The following is a 23,436-nucleotide window of genomic DNA, read 5'->3' on the forward strand; positions in this document are numbered from 1 at the left end:
ACGATGTTCTACAACTACAAAAAGTTTTATTCAATAGCATTACAAGGTGTTTGTGACGCTCAGTACAGATTTTCTATGATCGATGTTGGAGGATTCGGTAAACAGAACGATGGAGCAACACTAGCAGCTTCAGATATGTACTTAAACATTAAAAATAATCAGCTAAATATTCCAGATGATAGTTATTTACCAGGGGACATACGTCAAAACATCTATGGTTTTTCTAGGCGATGAAGCTTATCCTCTGTCCCTTCGAATATTAACACCTTACCCAGCTGACAACCTAACGATGGAAAAAACTGCATACAACTTTCGGCACTCAAGGGCGAGAAAAACAATTGAGTGTACATTCGGAATATTGTATTCAAAGTGGAGAATACTCGCAAAGAGTATTGAAGCTAAACACGAGACTGCCGTTCACATAGTTAAAAGCTGTTTGTGTTCTTTCAAAATACAATAATTGGACAGAGAAGGATTTGAAAGACATTTGAGCGAGGTAATACCTGGTGAAAAGTCTCGAGGCGATACCGAACCTGTGCCAAGACGAAGGGGCCGACACCTAACTGCAGCCATGCTTTTACGTGATACATTCAAGGCATATTTCCAGGAAAACCCCATCAAATTTAAGAAAGGACAATGAGCAATAATTTTAATGTTTTGTTTGTGTTCTAATAAATGAATTTCTCGTACCTGTACAGTTGTTTTCTTGGGCTATTTCCTTCCACATACTATCGAGAATGAATCTATTATGATGGCTGGATTGTTGTTGGTCCCCAGACAGCACTGCGTTCACGCACTGACAAAATAAATGTTTCAGTATCCATAACAAGCTGCACTTATTGTCGATTTGACCAACGAGGCTCGACTGAACCCTCGGGCAAAGAAATCGGGTATCAATATCTGAGAGGAGAGGCTAGCGTGTCGAGACTTGAACCAGCGCCCCTCTCCGCTCCACTATGATTCAGCGCATCTAACTGCATGCATTCTTTTCTACCCTCTCAGCTCCCTTCTCCGCTACACTCTAGCCTCGCCGCTCCACTATGTTTTTACCCTCAGTGACAGTGGCGTTATGTTGCGTGTTGAGGGTTTGGAGGTCTGTAAACAAGGTTAAAAATTATTGGTCATATATTTTACAGCAGTCTCACTTTCTCTGACTTAGTCACTCCCGCTATTAAGCTAGTTTTGGGCAGCCTAAGGAGGCAGTGTAGGTTCAAGAATATGCTGCCAGAGATCGAAAAGCAACAACTCATTCAGTCACTGATCTTGCCAGTGTTTTATTATTGATATCTTTCAAATGTCAACGGTATCTCAATTTATTTTCTTTGTGATCGTTTTATTTGTCCGCAGGAAATGTAGAGATTGAAATGAGGTATATTTAGTGAAATTTTTCATATAACTTCGGCGAAATCTGTGGTAAAGCATACTCTTCCCTTGTTATTTCTTTCATATTACAAACCCTTTTATAAGGCTAGGGATAAAAGTGTACGCAGATAAAAATATTTAGAGTAATAAAGTTAATAATTCCCTTTCTAGATAGCACATAATTCATAACAATACGTGGACTATTATTCTATAAATAATATATTTGTTTCAACATTCGAATGCAGAACATAAATAAGACAATATTTTACGTTAAAACGTTGAAAATATAACATGTACTTCAATTCTTTACGAAACCAGCTTATTAAGCAAAATCTGTGGTATCTGTAATGTTCCTTTGTCATAGCCGTGAAAATGCTTTAAAAATTCGTACACAGGGCCCATAGTAAAAATTATTATTAAAAATGTATTGAAGTTCAACACCGATTAAATATTTTACTACTCCCTTTTAAAATTAACCTTTTGAGTTTACGTGGTAATCAGATCGTCTTATACATCATAAATTCTTTTTTTATGCTGTTCAGAACAAAGCTTACATAAATATAACGATAAAGCAGGTGAAAACTGGTTACAAAAAATAATTAAAAGTAAATAGCCTTTGTAGTATATCATTATTAATGTTTTTCTTTCGCATTTATCACTAAAACTTACAATTTCTACAAAACTATTGTGGCTTGCCCAATCAAAAGGAGGGATGTTAAATCTGTGAAGAGGCAAACAGAATCCACACGATTACGTCTGTAGCTCTAACTTGATTACTAAGGCTGTGCGCTTCGCCGGAACCAGAGATTAGCGGTGATTGTTCCGGCCTCCTCTAATCTTGCTGAACTTTATAGCATTTAATGACTATTCGGTGAGAAAATCCTTTAATTGAGTTTGAGTTATTTCTTTTTTATTGTACTAAACATGAAAAACTTATTGCATTTCCTCAACAAGAGGAGTTAGGCTATTAGTGTTTCATTTATTGTATACGGATAACCCATTGAGGACATGCCAATAATCGTTTTTAAAATTAGAAACCTGTTGCAAACTTTAAAAAAGTTTAAAATACATACTTGTTAATATAAACTTAAATACATGTACCCAAGATTACTAAATAAACTTTGAATCAAAAACGGCGAAATGTATAGATTCGAACATTCTCAACATTTCTTATCAATTTCGAATTAATAAAGAACACATATCGACTGCATTACTTTTTTATACTAGTAGTACGCCAAGCTACGTGTCTATTGCTTATGTCAATAGGATAAATGTGTTACAATGTTATATGTAAATTTCATATTACTCATTTAAAACTAGACTGAGTAATAATGTTCCAATCGACAGATTTATTACTTATATTTTTTTTAATAAGAAGCAAAAACTTTAATAAAAATCATTTAACTTAAAAGCGTAATGAATTGAGTGTTTCTCAAGTATAAAATGGTTTTTAGATTTCAAGCTAACTCAGCACACACAACAATCGCCCCTAACCATCGCGATGTTATGCGACAGCTGGCGGGTAACGCTATAACTGCCACATACATCACCCAGCAACGTCTACGCCAAGTTGTTCTCTCGTAATCTTTGATGTTGTGGCAGATATTTAATTAAAAACTTTTGGAAGTCTTCTTTGTTTGTAATAAATACATACTGTAGTTAGTTTCTGAGGTCTGGAGGTACTGTACTAAACTATTTTTAAATATAAATTTACATTTTATTTACATAAACTACTCTCAATAAATTTAAAAAGATGTACTCCACACCTCTTTTTGTGGAACATGTTTCACTCAATCCCAAGTCTAAAGTTAGCTCATTTTATTAGGCTACTTGGATCAATATTTTCAAGATAACGGTAAATATTATAAACTTTATCTAAAATAATAAATAAACTTGATGAAGTACTTGGTATACAATAATCAATAGCGTGGGTTCGGATTAGATATCTGATGAAATGTGTATAAACTAGGGGAGGGGCATTTTAAACTTAACCTGTTTATTTCATAAGTGAATCTTTAACGTTTATACCAGAACTGTTACGTTAGTAATGCCTGTACATTTCAAAACGCCTTACCTGCTACATATAGCATATATTATGTTCAGCTGTGTAACTATTGTAATATATTTAGCCGTGCCACTGTTTTGCGTACTGGTATGTTACTTACACGGGGGGATTCATGTTATTCTTTAACAAGACAGACATGGTTACATTAAATCATGATTTATATGTAGTCATCTAGCGTTGAAATAATATAATGCTTAATCTGGCATATTTTTTTCAGCGGGCCTCTCTTTAAATATTGGTATACTTTAGCCAATGAACGAAGCATGAAAACTATGTTCAGTTTAAAATATTATACCTCAGTATTTCCTTTTGTAGTAAAGTGAGCTTTAAACATAGTATTTTATAAGTTAAATGAAATGAAAAAGATCATATTGATACTGTTTAACCAAAAATTGGTAATAACTCTTACAATTCATAACTATTCTACTACATTTGTAGATTGTAAAGGAGCAGGAATACTCTATTATAACTTGTACCTGTCCATAGTATGAATGCTTTATAAGTACAGAAAATCTTCAGAGAGTTTTTATGATATTTTTTCTCTCTGCACACCGCTCACTTTTATCCTGTTTTATTTGGGGATAAATAGTCAAGTACTACATCCTATTTTCTCCTATTCAGAAGGAAATAGCCTATTCTCCGGAAGTGTCTTCTTTACCCACTATACTGGCAATAAAAACAAATGACGTACTATCTGTTTGGAATCTGAATTATTACGTTCCCGACACAGTTCGTGGTTAATGTAGTCCCGTATTCCAATGTTATCAATGTTTAAAATCTCTAACTAGTTATGCATATGAGGAAAATTTGTGATTCGATATTTTGATGGTAGCCAGATTGAATTCAAGCAACCCATTTACACACAAGTGGTGGTTAATTCATGTTTCATGAATAAATGTTTCACATTAAATCTTCCATTTGAATTATTTCTGTATGAAATAGCTAATATTTATTGTTTTTGGATACTAAATGTTTTTGTATATATTTTTTTGGTTAATTGTTACTAATGAACTCCTCATAGTATATACAACAATGTAATAGTTTCTGAAGCAATCCAGGAATAAAGAAAAAGAATGAAAACTTAACTTAACAACTAAATTCAAATTACATCAGAACTAAACTCCAAAGTCTCAAAAGTAAACAATGTTATCTTATCTTAACCAAAAATCGTTATGGGTTCACCTAACCTTAAGTGTAAGGGGATATTTTGTCACAACTAAAACTTTACACAGACATGAAAACTCCTATCAAATTTCAGAGCAATTAAGAGAAAAAGCATACGGTATGTGTTAGTAGAATAATTTATTATTGCTTCTCAATGTGGGCGGTATAAAACCATATTTTTCACGTATGAAGTAGATACTGCGATAAAACATTAAAATTAAGAGATATCTTATTCAACAAAGTAATTATTTGGCTAAGAATCTCTCCTTAACATTTCACATAACGGCCTATTTAACCTATACCAAAGAATAGAAGCGGGCAGCTTGCAAAGACCATCCATTCAAGAGGCAGCCACGGAGGATTTTGCTTGATTTAGTTATTTTCTATTATCACTGCACCCACTAGATTTGAGGAATTTTTTACACATTAGCATAACACAGTTGAATTATGAGTTGCTTTCGCTGATTCCACTCAATTGACTCCAATAAGTGAATAAGTGATGGATGATACTTGATGTTCTTAGAATCATTTTATTCCGTTTCAAAGCAAGAGTAAATTGAAAAAAGATATATTAATTTAATGAAATGTGACGTTTCATTACAGTAGATCCTCTTATATCTGCACTCGGAATATACGACCATCTACGTCTGCTTGTTTCCGCGACAACATCAGAGTTTCAAGAAATATATGATTTTGTCGATTAAGTATAGAATACAGTACGGTATATACTTTAATTTTTCGCTGAGATTATTTCACTAATATTGCATACACTGTTATAAAAAACTTTAAGACGATTGGATTACCAATATAATAGACCTTTAGCTTAGAGAAATGTTTTTCCCCATTGTTTTTTACATATTAGAACCAGAACTGTAGAAATTCTAATTATTCTTTTAATGATATTTGCGCTGCTTTCTCAGTTACAGGGATATTCCGTATGGATAAGGGTGGAGATAGGGGGCCACCTTCTGTCGAAATCCATGGGGAAAGATTTTGGGCAATAATCTCAGTGATTTCCTTGGAAGAAGGAGAAGCCAGCTATCTTCCAGTCTCACGGTCAAAACAGGCAGTGGCTTATCACGCTCTTTTACCTACGCCATCAACAGGCAATAACACTAGGGACACCCACCAACTCCAACAGTCATCTCCCATAGAAGACTAGTCTTTTAAAAGCTATCTTGCACTCCAATATCTCGACATTTGCGGTCGGTGATGTACTGCTCATGGATATTCATAAGATTATCCAAATTTAAGCAACTCATCGGTTTTTTGCTGTACTAGTGTAGGTTTAAATGGAAGGTATAAACCAGCGAGAATTGAATGCTCCTAAGGGTTCTCGATGGGGTATCCGACTTTTTACACGTTCGTGTCAGAGTCGGCTATGAAGGTTTCTACTACTGACATCTCCGGTCTCTGAGTGACATGATCGTGACAGTGCATTGGCAGAAAAATCTGCATAAGATTAAAATTTAAGTTGTATAAACAAATAAGATTTGTAATGGGTTATTTTGTAATAATTCAAATGATTCTTGGTGGGTAGAAATCATCTGATTATCAAAGACACGTATACTCGCCTTTTTAACAGACTATATTGGAGTTAGAATGTCCGTATACTGAATATTGCAACCCCTATTGTGCATCGATCCAACTTGTTTCAGATAATGGCTCTTCTAACACCACATAGGGACTATATCATGATTTTTCATATGACCCTATCATCCAAACCTTGTCATATTAATCATATCCGGAAACTTTATCTATATGTCCCCATTCTAGCGCCATAAACACTCTTGTCGGGAAACCGCTCAATCAAACATTAACTAAACCTTTAACCAGGGTTTTTATTTATTTTCTTTACATAGATAAAGAAAAATAATTTACAACACGCTATACACATTATATTTTACATTCTGTTTTTTATAGCATATATTACAAATAAAACAATGCGTTACTATCTAGGGTAAAGTACTCTCTCTTGAGATCATTTATATAACATATAGTACTTTACGAACATGTAGTATTCTATGATGTGATAACCACATGTAACAAGATGTGCATGTGCATAACATACATGTGCATTAGAGTAACAACTGAGAGGTATAGTACACTGCAGACTATCTAAGGCTAAATCTACGGATAATTGTACAGTTATTGGTGAGATGTGAAATCTCTAGAGAATTAATATAATCTCCTCAGCTGTGTCTGTGGTCTTAACTGAGTTCCCCAGCTGTGTTCTGCAGATTAGTCGAGTGATTGTTTCCTGCTTTAATTTCCTCTCAATCTAACGAAGTGAGAAGTGCTTATTGATCTATATAATTTGAATTAGTTACCCGTAACTTATTTGTTTAAAAATAACTGGAGTGAAATAAAGTGTATTTTAGGTATTGTCTTTATCGTTTAAAATTTCTATTAAATTTTAAAAAGCAAATAAATCTTGCTTTTACTTCCTCCCTTAAAGCAATTTCTTTAATCGGAACATCGCTGCTTAGTAAATTTTATATTGAACACTAGCAAAACTTTCTATTTAGGTACTTACATATCACGCGTACTATAGTTAGACCGCAAAAACATTAACTGAATTTTTAAATAGTATGTGGGCCAATTCCTGCAATATAAGTAGTACTATTCAAAACTAACTATTCAAAAATAACATTCATATTCATATCTGTTAAAATTTTACCAGCATTTCGGTATAAACGTTGATCAGGCGATGAATACACCTTATTTCGGTTAAAAAAACGTAAATTTAAAAATATACCTATCTTTATATTTGAAAATATTGAAGTTGACCTTATTTACAGAATCCTACATAGGTCCTAACAGAACTTATTTAGATGTTGGCTGCTCGGTAACTTCCTCCCAATAATATGCCTTTAGTAGGTCTCTGGGTGCTCATTAGAACAATTTATACAGTGAATACGATACGTAAGTTTCCCATTGTAATTTTGCTGTATTTAATTTAGATTTTACCACTTTTCAAGAAAGGCTCCACAAAAATAAGGTACAGTACACAAGAAGCTTATACCCAAAGGGTTGACTGATTTGAAGGTGTGTAATCTCAGTTAGCCTATGTTCAGATATTGTAAGAATTTCTCCTGTATACCAGGATAACATAGGAATTCTTTTAGGGAGCAATGGGCAATTATTTCATGACATTTACAATGGGGAATAAAGTACCAGTAGGTTTAATAACTTCCAAGAGTACATGAATGAATTTCATTTTCCTTCTACATATTTATCTTTCTTAATGACATAAATGTGTGCGCTTTTAGCATTTCAGTACAGTACAATGGTTTGCAAGAATGGAATACGAATTAACCTTTTACAGCTTTATTTCACAATAATGGTAGAGAGTTTTATGATCCTATTGCTGTCATGCAACCCATAAGATATAATTACATATTTTAAATTGACTTTTTGCAAAATCCAATCGGCTCAATTCAAATCCTACTCAATATCAGAAAATTAGGCATGTGGTATTAGACATTTTCTTAGGTATTCCTGTTTAAATTTTATTTCATTTAGGCTGATAAATAGTCATACTGAGTGATTTCTTTTTCAAGTGAATGGATTTCGTGATAAAGCAAACACGTTCTAAATTTGTTCTAAAATAGTTACTTTAACAGAAAAGTCATTGGTGTTTTACTACATGAAAAATTCCTTATATAACGGTGCTTATTTTTGGTAAAAAGTGTCGTTAGTAATTTTAGTAGGTTTTACCTCCAACAACTAAATTACGAATAACTTATAAAAACAATAACGTTTAAGAATGTTATTTTGTATTAAATTTTGAAATAAAATAGGCGGCATGGCAGCAGTTTATATTAAAGGTTTTACGAGGGTTACTGTGAAGTGTATCCTTTTTTAACGCCACGCTTTTATGCCTTAATGAACGGAAATTAAAAATTTTATTGTGAAGGAAGAATTAAAGTATAAAAAATATCAACCGTATTTTATAATGTAAATGATAAAAGAAACAATTAATTTCCTGTACTAAATTCAAGTTCGTAATTTTATGTAACAGATGGAATAAGCACATGTGAAGGAAACAGGACTTTCCAAACATTTGCAAATTTCCAATGACACTATAAATTAATAACAATGCATTTCAAGATCTGCAAGCCGACACCTTCCTCAGATTAACACGTACGCTTCATCTCCAGCTTACACCATTTACTATTGTAAATGACCGGAGTAGAATCTAAAATATGAGACAAACGATGGTTAAACTGCAATTTAATTTGTAGCTATAATACTTGGGTTATAATTTATAACAGCTCTCTGCCCAGGATCGAACTATCAAACTAGGTTCTCAAACATTTTATTTTGGTCGTTTTAATATGTTGATTCTTAACAATCCTAGAAAGCCTTTCAATACTAAATAAACTGTGTTGTTATGTGTATATTAGTAGTTTAGTTTAACACTGAAATACTATGTATTTCATTTAAAATCATTGCAAGTGTCCATCAATTGAAATACAACACCAAATACCAACATATTCCATTCTACTTCATACTATATCTTCGTCGACAAACTAATAGCATCAAATAACGAAAGTATATCTGGACACAACTGATTAACCTTTCATTATACGATGTGGATAATAAGGAAGTGAAATGGACCGCAACATTATCCGGTATTGCGCATGTTGACACTAGCACAGAAATGTAATATTGTGTTACAAATATGCCTAATTTAGTTTGAATAATGGTTATTTACAAATTTTCAAATTAATTTTAAAATGTTTAATCTAGAGAAGGCCACATCGGAAATAAAAATTTCAATAAATATAAGTGAAGGGATTTAGAAAACTTCATTTTAACTATTTTTAATTCAACACTCTGGAAGATTTTACATCCCGGATTAATTTATTTAACTATAATAGCTAGTTAACAGGTATTTTTTAATTATTCCAAATTATGACATTACAATAACACTATATATTTAAAGCGACAATTACTGTTGCGTACTTACAATAAACTACAATTAGCTTTATTGAATCACGTGCTATTTACTTGATTTTTACTGCAATATGTATATTAATATATATTTAAACTGATTTAAAATTAATGAATAATGTAAAATAATCCTGTGACTAGTTATAATACGATACTGAAAATATTCGTTATATACAGTTTACAAGTTTGTTTTTGAATGCGACAATACTGAATATAATAATCAAACAATAATATTAGTTATTACTATGTTATTAATATTAGGTATCACTATACCCGTTGAAAGCTCATAGACATTTAACAAAATTTGAAATTTCCATTACGATTCCGATGTTGGAAAACTTAATCAGTTATTGGATCAATAGATTAATCTGCTAATAACTAAGTCAAGTGAATGGATTACAATAATTAAAAGAGAATAGTAGTTAGAAGGCTATGGGTCATATATCACTGTGATGGGCGGCTCTTCCCGCATACAGAATTGGTATTTCATTGGCCGAGGGGAAGCAGATTTACAGTGATTCACTGTTATTGTTTAAACTGTTATTTTGACCTAAGAAATAATTAACAGTTTGTGATTGTTATTTCAGCTGCATGATTTCCGCCAGTTTATGTATATTTTATTACTATTTTACATGTTAAAGCATGTTTATTATAATAAACGTAAAAATCTTTACGTTCTTGTATCTTTACTTTCTACATCCTATTAGTGCTGTTTAACACGCATTCTTTTGTGCAAATATCTAATGGTGTCTGTCTGTGTGAGTAGGTGTGTGTTCGTTTGTGTAATCCTCAATCACGTAAAAACTACTGGACGGAAAATTTTATATGGGGATTCTTAGATCCCCTTGATAACGCATTTTCTAAGAATAGGGTCTCTATTTTTTTTATAGAAAATTCCTCCGGGCTACTCGAAAACCTCCATTGCGGTATCTGAAGTTGCAATGCAGCAAACAAATATTAATAGTTTAAATAGACTCCTTTAAGTTGAAACAACTGTTCTGTGTAAAAATAGTTTTCTGACAGCACGACCATGTATTTAATTAATGTAACCACTATTTTCAATTTGCTTCCATTCACAGTATTGAAAGCATAGCGCAAGCTTAGCTAACAACACTACTGTTGAGTACAGAGTAAGAAATTATCCATATCAAAAATTAATAGTTTTAGTAAATATAAATATTTAACTGTAGGGAAATTAAATATTCAGTCATTAGTAATTAACGCAATACATATAAAACTTTTACCATAAATTTTAAGACTATCATGTAATTTATATTAGTTAAGTTTTGGCACAAGTAGGTTTCTAAGACCTGTGCATGTATTTATACATATATATTCTAATCAAGGAAACGAGGTAAAATCAACTAAGGCACAAATCTATGACCGGAATAAACTGCAACGGTCATAAAATACACTGTTTGACATATTGCCTTAATCGTGAAAACAAGGCAAACAAAACAGTGGTGTCGGAAATACAATTTATTGGTACCAAAAGTACTCATACAAGTGAAAAGCCTACGGAAATTGCGTACGAAGCCATAGGTAAATGCCACTAGGCTATATTTATTGTAACTATATTTATTTTGAATATATCAAATACTATGTCCATAATATGTTAAAGGTATTCTCAAACAACATAAGTTTTTGAGAACGTTAATAGAAAACTTGTCGGAAAAACTGTGCAGTTAATAATTTGGCAGCAGTTATTATGTCTATCAAGTGGCTGGTTTTACAATAATGCCTGCTCTTACAGCAAAACCTTTAGGAATGTCTCTTTGTAGGTTTTGATTTGCTAAGAGACATTCTTGAAGTTTTTCTAAACTATCGCTGCTCGCTGACTTAGTCGACTTCTTGACTTCGAGACTACAAAGTTCTCTGTTTGATTAAAAAGTTCTGTATGGATTTAATTCTCATGATTGTTGTAAAGTAGGATAGGATTAAAGTTAAAGGTATTGGTTTCATTAATAGGTTCATAATAGAAATATTATTCTACAAATTGTAAAGGTACATTACAAGTTATGGACACGAAAGCATGTTAGTAATTAGGATTTGGAATTAACATTAAATAATGCTTTCGTTTACAGGAGTTAAATTAAACATTAGTAAAACATTTCATAATCATAATTTAAAATGAAAACTGTGTATTATCAGAAACTAACCTCAGCACGTTAGTTATATGACAACATTACCACACATGTTAACATACTGTAGTACTTATCTTGTTACAAATTAAAAACGTTTCTAATCCCAAGGATAAAATTCGAAGTTTCACATACATATACTATCCATACAAAATAATACGCACATTGACTGATTTATCTTGTTGTATATTAAAATTAAATGTTCAAAATCTGCACTCTATTTAGATACTAATACTTAACATGGTCAAATACACATATTCATTACGAAGTACATTACTTTCTTTGTCTGTAACTGGAAACACAAAAAATACAATAGCATAGTTCACCCACATTATACAACTTTTGATATTATTAAAATATTTCGTTTGTGTTTAAATTTTAAATTGACCCATGTGTTAACAACTGAATTGATTTTTAAATTTTAACACTTTCGGTGTAGTCTTTACTATAATTTACCATAAGCTGTGCACTTTTTATCTTTATATGTATCATCGAGGTAAAGAGCGATGGCAACATGAAACTGAGTAGGCCAGTTCAATACGCCACTACAGGTGGCGCGGAGGTCACGACAGCTGCGGCGTTGCCCGGCAACCTCACCGTTCGTTATCAACCTGTTTGCTATCCACAACAACAAATTCTATTAACTGAGCATCAGGAAAACCATTTTTAATCAAAAATTTTCAGATACGTTTATTTTACGACTTGGATAGCAAAAACCAACTTTACCAACACATACTATTGATTGTAAGTTAGAAGGAAAGATTTGTGGTTGTCGACGTGTATGTTTAATATCCTTCACATTCAACTTTGAAAGGAGTATATACAGCATAATGTACAGTGTTGTATTGACTTCATTTTATTGTACCTATCTTTTTACTAAACTTAGATTTATTGTTTCTTCATACTTATGTAATATAATATTTAAGTGCTTATAAAATTCATATCATTCATAAACTTCATGAAGGTAAGGAACATAAAAGTTTGAAAAAAATTGAATTATATGCCATAATTAATATAATTATATTTCTCAATCATCCTCAATAAATGATTAAGTATACTACTTAACTGTTGAGATATTACTTACAGTATTAATAATCCTGCAGTTCTCTAAAGGTTTTCAGTAAAATTACATATACAAATACAAGTATAAATACCAACGGTTTTATTTAAACGACTTCTTCCTACTACACCAATATTTCACTATACATTGGGCCATCCGCAGTCCTAGACAATTATAAGCACTTTATTTAATACATTCGTGAACAAATTAATTTATAACTGTAGTTTTACTTAATTTGTATAAATTTAGGAAAACCATCATGTAATAAATATTATACAACTTTATTACAAGTATACTCTTGTTTTGAGTACATGGTTTAGATATACCAGCACATGTTCTATCTGATTGTAAGGTATTACAAATTTAAAATGTGTCTATTTCTCATTTTATCCACAGTTAAGAAATTTATTTTACTAAAAATTCATTGTCTTGTTTTCCTGTGCGAAACTGTGTAAAATTATAATCCACAAATATCCACTGAAATGTTATATTCCTACCAAACATGGGTGAACAATTTTAAAGTTTGTTGCACTTTCGGTACTTGTGTGGGAAGGTAGTGGGCAACCAATACTAAAAGTGTATTTTCATCCGGAAAACCACTAAAAATTATATTTTATACACGTCATCCAAATATTGAAATATTTTAGAGAATAATTGGATTAATCCTGTTAAAGTGGAAGTTTCGATGAACTTGAAGGAACCGATTTTCCCATGAAGTAAACTTTATTTTCTTAGTCATAACAGTGTAAAAAAATCTAATGTATATGCTAAGTAAAATAAAAAATACTAAAAATGTGTGTGAGTTCTAACTTTTGGAATTTTAAAGCTGATAAAGTGTAGTAAAAACGGATTTACTAAAGATTTCATAAAATTAAAAAAACGACCAAAGTATAGTGAGATATTAATAACTGTGAAGCCCAAAGTGACAATGTGACAACTTTGCAAAAACACTGTTATTGTTTTCCTAAATTTTATTTCACTAAAAGTGCTCTAACTGTTATTATTGTGAGATGGAGATGTGATTTTGTGGTTTCGGAAAGAGAGGTGGTCGGGAATCATGTGATATTCATGTCAGGAAATATACCGGATCCGGAAGCAAGTCCGTGTAACTCGGATACTGTCGGAAGGTTGTCGTTTGACATAGTCTATGTAGTCACGTCATGTACCTGTTACCAACGTTAACGCTTTGAATCTCACCCAACATTTTAAATAATGTTCTTTAGTTAGTATCAAACTAGTAATACCATGTATGTGCCCTTATTATAAAGCATTAGATACTGAAATTCGTTTCATATTATGCGATGTTTAATGGTGTGTAATTAGTTAAATTAACTTATTCTCTTCTAAATGTATCATTATAGAGCTTATTCAATAAGACTATAAGTAAAATAAAAGCAATAAAAAGATCATATTAAAAAATACAAGATTTTGTTAAACAAATCTTTTTTATTTTTAAACAAAATTCTCTAAAATTTTAATTTTGCTGCTTCGTACTAATACAGCATTCTGATTGATCTACTACCTTATTTTATGTTCTGTTGGCAACTCAAAAAACGTACCACTTACATTTTGAGTGTTTCTTTTTTGTAAAATATGGATTAAATGAGTCCAATTGATGCTTACTAATCATTAACCAGCAGCAAAGATCGTTTGTTTTTTGTACTAGATGTACTTAGGATATTCAAAATCGCTAGTACAGCACTGCTACATTTAAAATGTTGCGTTTTCATCAATAATCAGTGTGACAGGCAAAAATATCATAAATAATATGTTATTTAGCAAACAATTATTTTCAAATGGAATCAAATAGGAAAACGTGTAGGTAGATGCTCCACTTTGAGTAACATTACAATAACTGAAGGTGTCCTCGTCTGTCCAAGTTTCTGTCACAACTACATAATAAAAATGTGTTATTTCCCGAACTTTTGGTATCTAAAAAGTAGTAATTTAACAACTTAAAACTTTAATGTACTTGTTTTAATTTTTGTAAATAATGACAATATTTTTTTGAAAATCTTACATTATATTGGCTATTGTAGTTTATGCATAAAACAAAATATCAACAATAGTAATAAATATATAATAATAGCAAATTTTATTGTACAATTCTGTTAAAACACATGATGAATATTTGCTGTATTAGTTCCTTTGTAAGTAAATTCACAGACCACTGAATTGAGTGCCAGTAAAGGGTTCTTAGTTATACCTAGTAGTGTATTCATTACCTTCAATGAATTGTTTATAGCCAGAACGTGGTGATGGTTTGATTACTTAGACTTCAGTAGATAAACTATATAAGTTACGACTTTAGTTACCGTCAATATGGTGTCACAATAACATTTATTCACAGTATGGTAGATTAAAAAAATGTAAGATTAGAATCTTTATAAAACTTCAAATTAAAATTAAATTAATGAAAAATTCCTTTATTAAAGAGGCGTAGTATAGGCTATCAAGCCCTCTCTACTAATCAACACCACATCATATACAGCAGATTTACAATAATTGAATACAACAGCACGTAAGCAGTTGATTTCTTGTAAATGTTTTAAAACTATACTGGTTAGTTATTTATTTAACTTTTAGAATTTTAAACAGGCATTATTTTTTATTATCAAAGTACATCACACTATCAATAAATTATTTATTAATACATACGTGCAAAGTTTGGCATATATATATAAATATATAGAATGAGTAAAAATACAAAATGGTGTCTAGCAGCTGAACGATCGATACATATCTTGACCTATGTGTAAAGAATATTTTCTTATTTGGAATGATTAATATCAGAGATATACGGAAACAAGCAAACTACGACGCACCAAAAATATGCCTTGTTCGATTATACTAACAGTTATTTAGAGGGAATTTTCTACGTTTATTGTTGGTAATGGAATTTATTTCTAAATTTAAAAACCAAGAATGTACATTCTTCGCCAAATTGGGTATATAAGAGGTTCTTACAGTATAATTTCATGTGGTATAAATAAATGTTACTAGTAAATACAAATAAAATAAAGTCGGCACTCCTCAGAATTATAAAATTCAAAAAGAAAATTACAACTATTACAACCTTGTCACAGGGGTAAGTGTTATGAATCAGGATTAAGTTAATATTCTAATTTCCATAACGATTTATTGTAAAGATTTAGAGCTAAATATTTATGGATTATATTGAACGCTGACTGTAAAATACTGTAATCTCGACAAATTCTTACTGTTATTTATAGGATGTTCAATGAAGCAAATTTAAAAATTACTATAAAGTATATCCTTATTAGATCCTAGAATATTTATTTTTACCGAGTAATATTTGAAGATCGCTTTGCTAAGTCAAATGCAAGGATTACAATATTGAGAGCACACTGGTAGTTATGGGTCTAACGGTTGTATATCACTCTGATGGCCAGCTCTCGCTGCATACAGAACTGGCAATCCATTTGTTTGGTAGAAACAGATTTATACTGATTTACTGTTACAGTTTTAACTGTTACTTTGACTTACTTATTGGAAAATAAGTACCACGACGTGTTTGTTATCCAAGCTGTGCGATTTCGGATAGCCATTCAGGTTTTATTGTATTATTTATTCTTTAGTTCATTCCTAAATTTATTTATTTTTGTCCAACAATTTCTCTTTTAAATCCATATAAATAATTGAACATTAACGAAAAGTAAATTGAACGTGAGATTTTATGTAAATCTTATTAAATACTATTTTCATTTCAAAGTTATTGCCATTAAATTATAATGTTTGATCTGATTGTTTGAATACCTTCAAGTAATTTTCAATTCTATTAAAAGTGTATATCCTTTTCAATTCCGTAAGAGTTTTAATATTTTTATTATAATTTAAAACTTAATAGCAATACAATCAACAATAACAATTACTAAATTATCGGAATTATGATTGACCAATCCGATAAAACAATTTGAGATTTTTCTAAATTAGGTTATATGTTCTAGATTTAGAACTAATCTATAACTTTTATAAGTTGACATGAACGATTTAAATCTTGCCAACTCTATAATCAATTATGAAATGATATTTAAAATAGATGAATTTAATAATGACAAGATCGATTTTAAAATACTGGGAAAGATTTTATCAATAAGATATCACATTTCTATAATTCTTCAGAATATATTTTTCTTTGTATGATTCTAAAAAGAACTCAAAAATTGTTTCTTACGATTGTTTTTCATACAGTATAGATGTTATTAGATAATATTTTTAATGCCTAAACAAAAATGTTTGTTTTAAGTTTTAAATTACAAAATATTTATAAGTAAATTGAGCATTTAATTTCTTAAGAACCTGAAAATATAATAAATTTTAAAATAAATTATTGAATGAATTTAAGGAATAACTTAGAATTTATGATGCGGACTAAGAAATTATAAAAAAAATTCATCCTAATACTTCTGCTTTAAAACTAAACATGGCGTTACGGAGAGCGGCGTGAGTTTCAAGATATTAAAGAATTTAGGAATGATGCAGTTAGTGTATCAACTTACTCTGACTTTTTGAAATGTCCTGAATTCATCCGTGGGAGATTCTACTGCCTGATATTATGACAAACATTTTAAAGAGATTGAACTCTGTAAATGCCCAAATTACCTGCCGGTAAAAAATCTATCATTGTATTTGAAACTGTTTATTGAATTTTAGACATTATTTAGCATTGTATTCATATAAAAAAGGTATTATATCTGTTTATCGTTAATTTATACAGAAATTTGGTTGTTAGTTAAATTTGAATAAACATCAATAGCATAATTCATTTTAAGTAAAGATTGAACTACAAAGAGTATTTTATATGTGTTATATGTTATCAGATGAAATCGCTTACATTCTAGGCGTGCCTTTTGAGGTTTTGAAATATATTCGGTTATAATAGGGTACTAAAGCATGAGCTTCCAAAGATTCAATGTTAATCTTATGATAGTATATTAAGTTTTAAATAGCTGATTAATAAAACACACATTTGTTGTTTTGGCAGTTATGCTCAATCCAGTAATTTATTTTTGTGGATTATTCGTAATATCAAATGTTTAACTCAATATCGGCTTATTTTATTATGATAATTTACATTACTATTTATTATAAAGTATTGAATAAAAAGCAAATTTTTATGAGATCAGATAGAACGATTCAATCTAGTAGTTTTATTCGACTGACATTATTCTGTAAACTATTCAATTTTGTGAACTAAAATACATGTACGACCTTCAGCTAATGTACAACATGTGATTGGTTCAAAGGTGATTGGTTACAGTCGAAAACACTCGGTTATGTGGTATTCAAATTGACATACACACGACGTACGACAGTGACAGTCAACATAAGCTGAATAATAACACTTGGAGCTATGTAGATATCATTCTCATTCTACATTCATGTGACAGTTCCATTTCAGATGTTCTGTAAATGACACATTATTCAGATACAATGTTTCAGAACCATACATTTAGCAAGAGTGAGTTTGTATTAATAAACAGTGTTTGATGGTTCCCAATGATTTCAATTCTAAGCACATAGTATGAATAAAAAACAAATTATTATTAATTAATAACATTGATTTGATCTTAAATTTTAAATATAATATTGCGTTTTATCAATCACTAGAACACAGGAAAAATTACACCAATTTCTTTCGAAATTTCAATATAATGACCGTATTATTGTAAGCCCACATGAGGAAATTTTACTTTATTCTAGAGAGTTCATCGGATATTAATTATTATTCATCCTGCCTAATATTAGACCATTTTTTGCGAATGGAAAGTTCATTTAATTTAAATGAAATGACAGCGTTATGACACCTTTTGTACGTTGAAGGTTGAATTCTGGTGAATGGAATAACAAATGTAGAGTAGCTACTAATATATCAACTAATATCCTTGTCTCTGCTACTTATTTTTGAGAGTTTTACGTTACAATGATTTTTGTTATGAGAGCGATCCTTTTTGTCTTAGAATTTTTCTAAATTTTTTTATAAAAGCCAAAATGCTGTATGTCATTTTGACCAATAAGGAATTGGCTCCATCGACCACGGAGCTACACTGACGGTACTGGAGTAAGCTGATCTCCCTTTTACTAACCTCACACGTAGGTTTTAATAATTCGATAAACAAATTCCACAGTCTAGATTGTGACATTAAAGTGTTTCAATGAATGTTTTTAGAAATGTTAATTTGGTATAAAATTTTTGTTACAAATAATATTGAGGGTTTAAATAACGTTCCTCCTTGCAGAAATACCCCATTAAAAAACTATAAAATTTAAAGTAAAATTAAAAATTAAAACAAAATTAAATTAAAGTATCAAATTGAAAAATATAAATAAGTTTCTCAGAACCCTGCAAATGCTTGATTAATACTCGTAAAGAGGTACAATTTATTATTACCTGATAATACCCTTGGGTATAATAACTATCAGTCTTTGAATTAATTAAAAAGGACTTAAGTGTTCATTAGCTTTAATAGACACGTTTAAATATTCCTGTTAGGATGTGTAACACTACTAATTGGCGTAAATACTATATTATACATATTAAGTTACATATTATGTTAAACTGTTTACAAGTTTTAAAACCGTTATTCATAAATTTATTGTACAAGTACAACATGAGATATTAAAAGCAAATCATGTTTTATGTTTATGTATTACGGAACCTAAATAAATCAACGAGTTAATGTTAGTAACAGATTGTGTCATTAGTAGTTCCAGCACTTGATATTTATGTTTTACGTATCCAGTATTATTTAGTAACTTGCAAATTTGCGACCACTTCTTGTAACATTGTCCTTAACGATCTTACAAAAAAGTTCAATTTTTGTAACGTTATTCTTAATGTTATTCAACAACAGGTATAATACGAGTAACTTTTAAATCTAATATTCGTGGTATACTCAACTCGTACTGTACCCAGTAAATAGCAGCAAGTAACAATTTATTTAATGGGTTTTACTTTATCCGTAATTTTATTCTACAACAGGTTTTATAAAAACTAAATCTTATAATTAATATTACTGTGGTATGCAACATGTACAGTAACCACAAAAGACATTTAAGTTTCAAATGCTTATTAGTTGTACTTATCCTCTTGAATCTATCCTCTTCGTCAGGTGGGGGAGGTATTCCAATCCTTGAAATGTTGTGTCATACCTTTTATAACCGATAACGATGGCAAATGTCCGAAATCCTGTTATCCTTTCAATCCTTCCATCGTCAGTAACAAACTTTAAACAAATAATTGTATGTACTGTTTTGTACAAGATGTGGGTAAATCAGCAATAATTCACCCTCATGCTTGTGTTATAGTCAACCTCTACTCGTTGAAAATGATAAACATTTGCTTTCCCGTTATTACTAGTGATCTTGTAAAACAGGTGTTACTTTGAATAGAAATTAAATTTGTTCGTTGCAAATTTTGACTGTTATCATAATAAGTTTATAGAATAGATTATACAAGCAATAAGTATTACGTATGATTTTGTATTTTACGCAATCTGTACAATATCCTATAACAATAAATAAGTACAAAATTTTGAACACTCGTTGGAACGTTATCCGTACAAGCAGTAACTTATACTTTCATTTTCGTATTATACACAACCTGTACAGTATCCGATATAAATCAACAAGTTGCAAATGTAGACCACTTGTTGTAACGTTCGCCGTAATAATCTTCTACAACAGGTGGCACAAGCAGTAAATCTCACACTTGACCGAACGTTGCAGGCAGCAACTCTGGCATCTGATATTTGTGTGGTACGCAACACGTAATAAAATACAAATTTCAAATGTTGGTTACTTCTTTTACTGTTATTCACAACTTGCTAAAACGATAATACCTCGTACACCTGATGTTGTGTTGTATTCAACCATGTACAAAACATTGTTATACAATTTAACCACATTGCTGCACCGTTATTGTAATGAACTTGTACAACAGGGCTATTAGCAGAATATTTTATGATCGATATTTGTGGTAAAGTTTCCTTTACAAACTTGATCTTTGGAAGTGTTTATAACTTGTACTGGTATTCTTTGGAATCTTGAAGAATATGTTTACAGAAATGCTGTTTATACTTAAATATTTTCCGCTCAATACGTATAAACCAATAAGATAATTTTGTTTTGTAAAATATCTAACTATTCCATGATTATATATTTATAAATATTTTTAATATTTTTTTATATAACTACATAGCCTACCACTACAATTTGAGTGTATTCTTATTTTCGAAATGTGTCTCCAAAAAGACACGATTTTGATTTCGAGTAAGGAGTGTGATTGTTTGCATCACGAAGGGAGGTGGTCGGGAACCATGTGATATTCATGGCGGGAAACGTACCGGATCAGGAAGTCTGTGTAACTCGGTTGCTGTCGGAAGGTTGTCGTATGACGTAATGTATTCGTAAATAGTTACATCAGGTATGTTATGATTTTGTCTGTTGAAACCCATGATTCATATTCTCGACAGTGCTACATTTTAATAACGTCTTTTAAAACTATTTGTAAACTTTGTGTTTTTCCTTGCTGTTTATCACTCTACATTGTACTGGGAACACCCACTATCCTAATATACCCTATTAAATATCAATAAATCCGAAGGTATTACTCATGTCTTCGATTCACTCCTCACTCTCTCTATAAAGTTTTCTAAACCTTACCTCAGTGTGATACTGTTGATATTAATGTCATAATTAATGACATAATGATAATACTGTCCTGACTGAGATAATAATCTTATTTATCCACTTTCGATTTCTAAAGGTTGTATTTCAAACATCTTGGCATTGCATAAAATTCCAGTATTTTATAGTTGAATCCTAAAACTAAAAAAAACTTTGTGTAGAGCCCTCTCTAGTCCCTGTTCTTTGTCCTTTGAATGAATTTTTCTATTACTCTCTCATTCATATTTTCTATAAAGCAATATTTTAGCTCCTCCAAAGATTGCATGCATGGTCAGCCATCATGGAGTATTATTGGCTTATGATCCAATTGTTACGTACGTAAAATATTAGTATAAAAAATTATTGCAATTAAATGGTAAATCTTTAAAATCCTAAAACTATTTTTTTTTCTCTTAGGACAACAAGCTTATAAATTGGACTTAGTCCTGTAAGAACCTTTGCGCTGCTTCCGGAGTGATAGGATATTCAGGATGGGTAAGTTTAGGGAGTAGGGGCCGCCTCCTATCGAGATCCATGAGGAAGAATTAGGGCACTACATCTCAAAGTCATCCTGGAAGAAGGGTAAGCCAACTCTGAACCAGCCTCTCCAGTCAAAGTAGGCAGGGGGTGACACACCCTTGTTGAGGTTAACAAGAAGCTCTGAGGTAAGGGAACAAACCCCACCTACTCCAACATTAATCTTCCACAGTAGACTAGAACTATAGAATTTGCGGTTAGTGATGTGCCGCTACTGGACATCCATAAGGTTGCCCAGATTGAAGTAGCACATCGGTTTTTGCTGTGCCCAGTGGTGGGTTCAAAGTGTCTAAAGAGATTCAATTCTCTACCTGTAAATAACTCACAGTTTCCTTGCCAGCACGTAACCTAAAACTCATTGCCACTAGGGCATACTGAAAATGTATAAACCTTTTTTTTTATGCTATTACGTGAGCGTTAATGAAACAAATAGCAAGTAAGAGTTTTTATTTATGTAAAAACTTACAATGATCAAAGAAGTGCATAAAAGTCATTGTGTATATGTCTGATCTGAAGTGGACTGCTTATTTAAATTTATATAGTCTGATACGTAAATTTACCAATATAGACACAGGGATTACGGCAATCTGTGATTTTATAAAATATTTAGTATGCAGCGTTTTATCAGCAGTGTACTGCAAATAGTAATGATAGGAGTACTCGTATTTTGTAACTTTTACTACAGTTGGTATTAATGATAAAATCAAACAATAATAGCATTAAGAATACTATTTCCAAAGTATTATTAAATCCAATTAGACACAAAGTTTTTCATGTGAGCTCGTAAAGCACGCAAAATCGGCTCCTAATTATAAGCTATAAACTAAATCTTTGCCCAAGTAAATTCTCCAACGTGTATTTCACAATACAATCCGTAACGTGGAAAAAATGTTTATTACTACTTTATGAGTTGTAAATGTGAAATATGCCTCAGGTAATCTCGTTTAAATAATTTTCTCTAAATTCTGGCGGAATTTGCTCTTGAATCAAGAGACACAACTGAATGATCCTGGTGATTTACAGGCCAAGCCCACCTACATTTTTAAAGCAATATTCTTTACTTACATGGTTATATGTAAACTTCCTTACATCTTTAATCACAAACATTACTCTCTGACAGGTCGACGGTTTCCAGATATGATTGTTACTAGCCAATTTCATATCTTAGTCTTTTAATTTTTAAGTGTTATGTAATTTTGCTTTATCTTGTTTCGAAATACGTTAAGGAAGAAGTGAATTGGTAATGTTTTGCCTAGTTAAGAGTACCAAAAGAGTTTCTAAAACACACATAATTCGAGTTTGAAGGTATTTGTTTAATCGGCGAAGTAAAGCTAGAGCAGATGTTGTATTTTTTTTTACGTGTTGTGGACTATGTTTTAATATGCTGCTTTGAGTAGGCATTGGGTTTAAGAACCAAACGGCCAAAGTAAGTATGGCAAATTTCTTTTAATGTAACGATT

The sequence above is a fragment of the Homalodisca vitripennis genome, chromosome 4 (genome assembly GCF_021130785.1).
Source record: "Homalodisca vitripennis isolate AUS2020 chromosome 4, UT_GWSS_2.1, whole genome shotgun sequence".
Classification (NCBI taxonomy): domain Eukaryota; kingdom Metazoa; phylum Arthropoda; class Insecta; order Hemiptera; family Cicadellidae; genus Homalodisca; species Homalodisca vitripennis.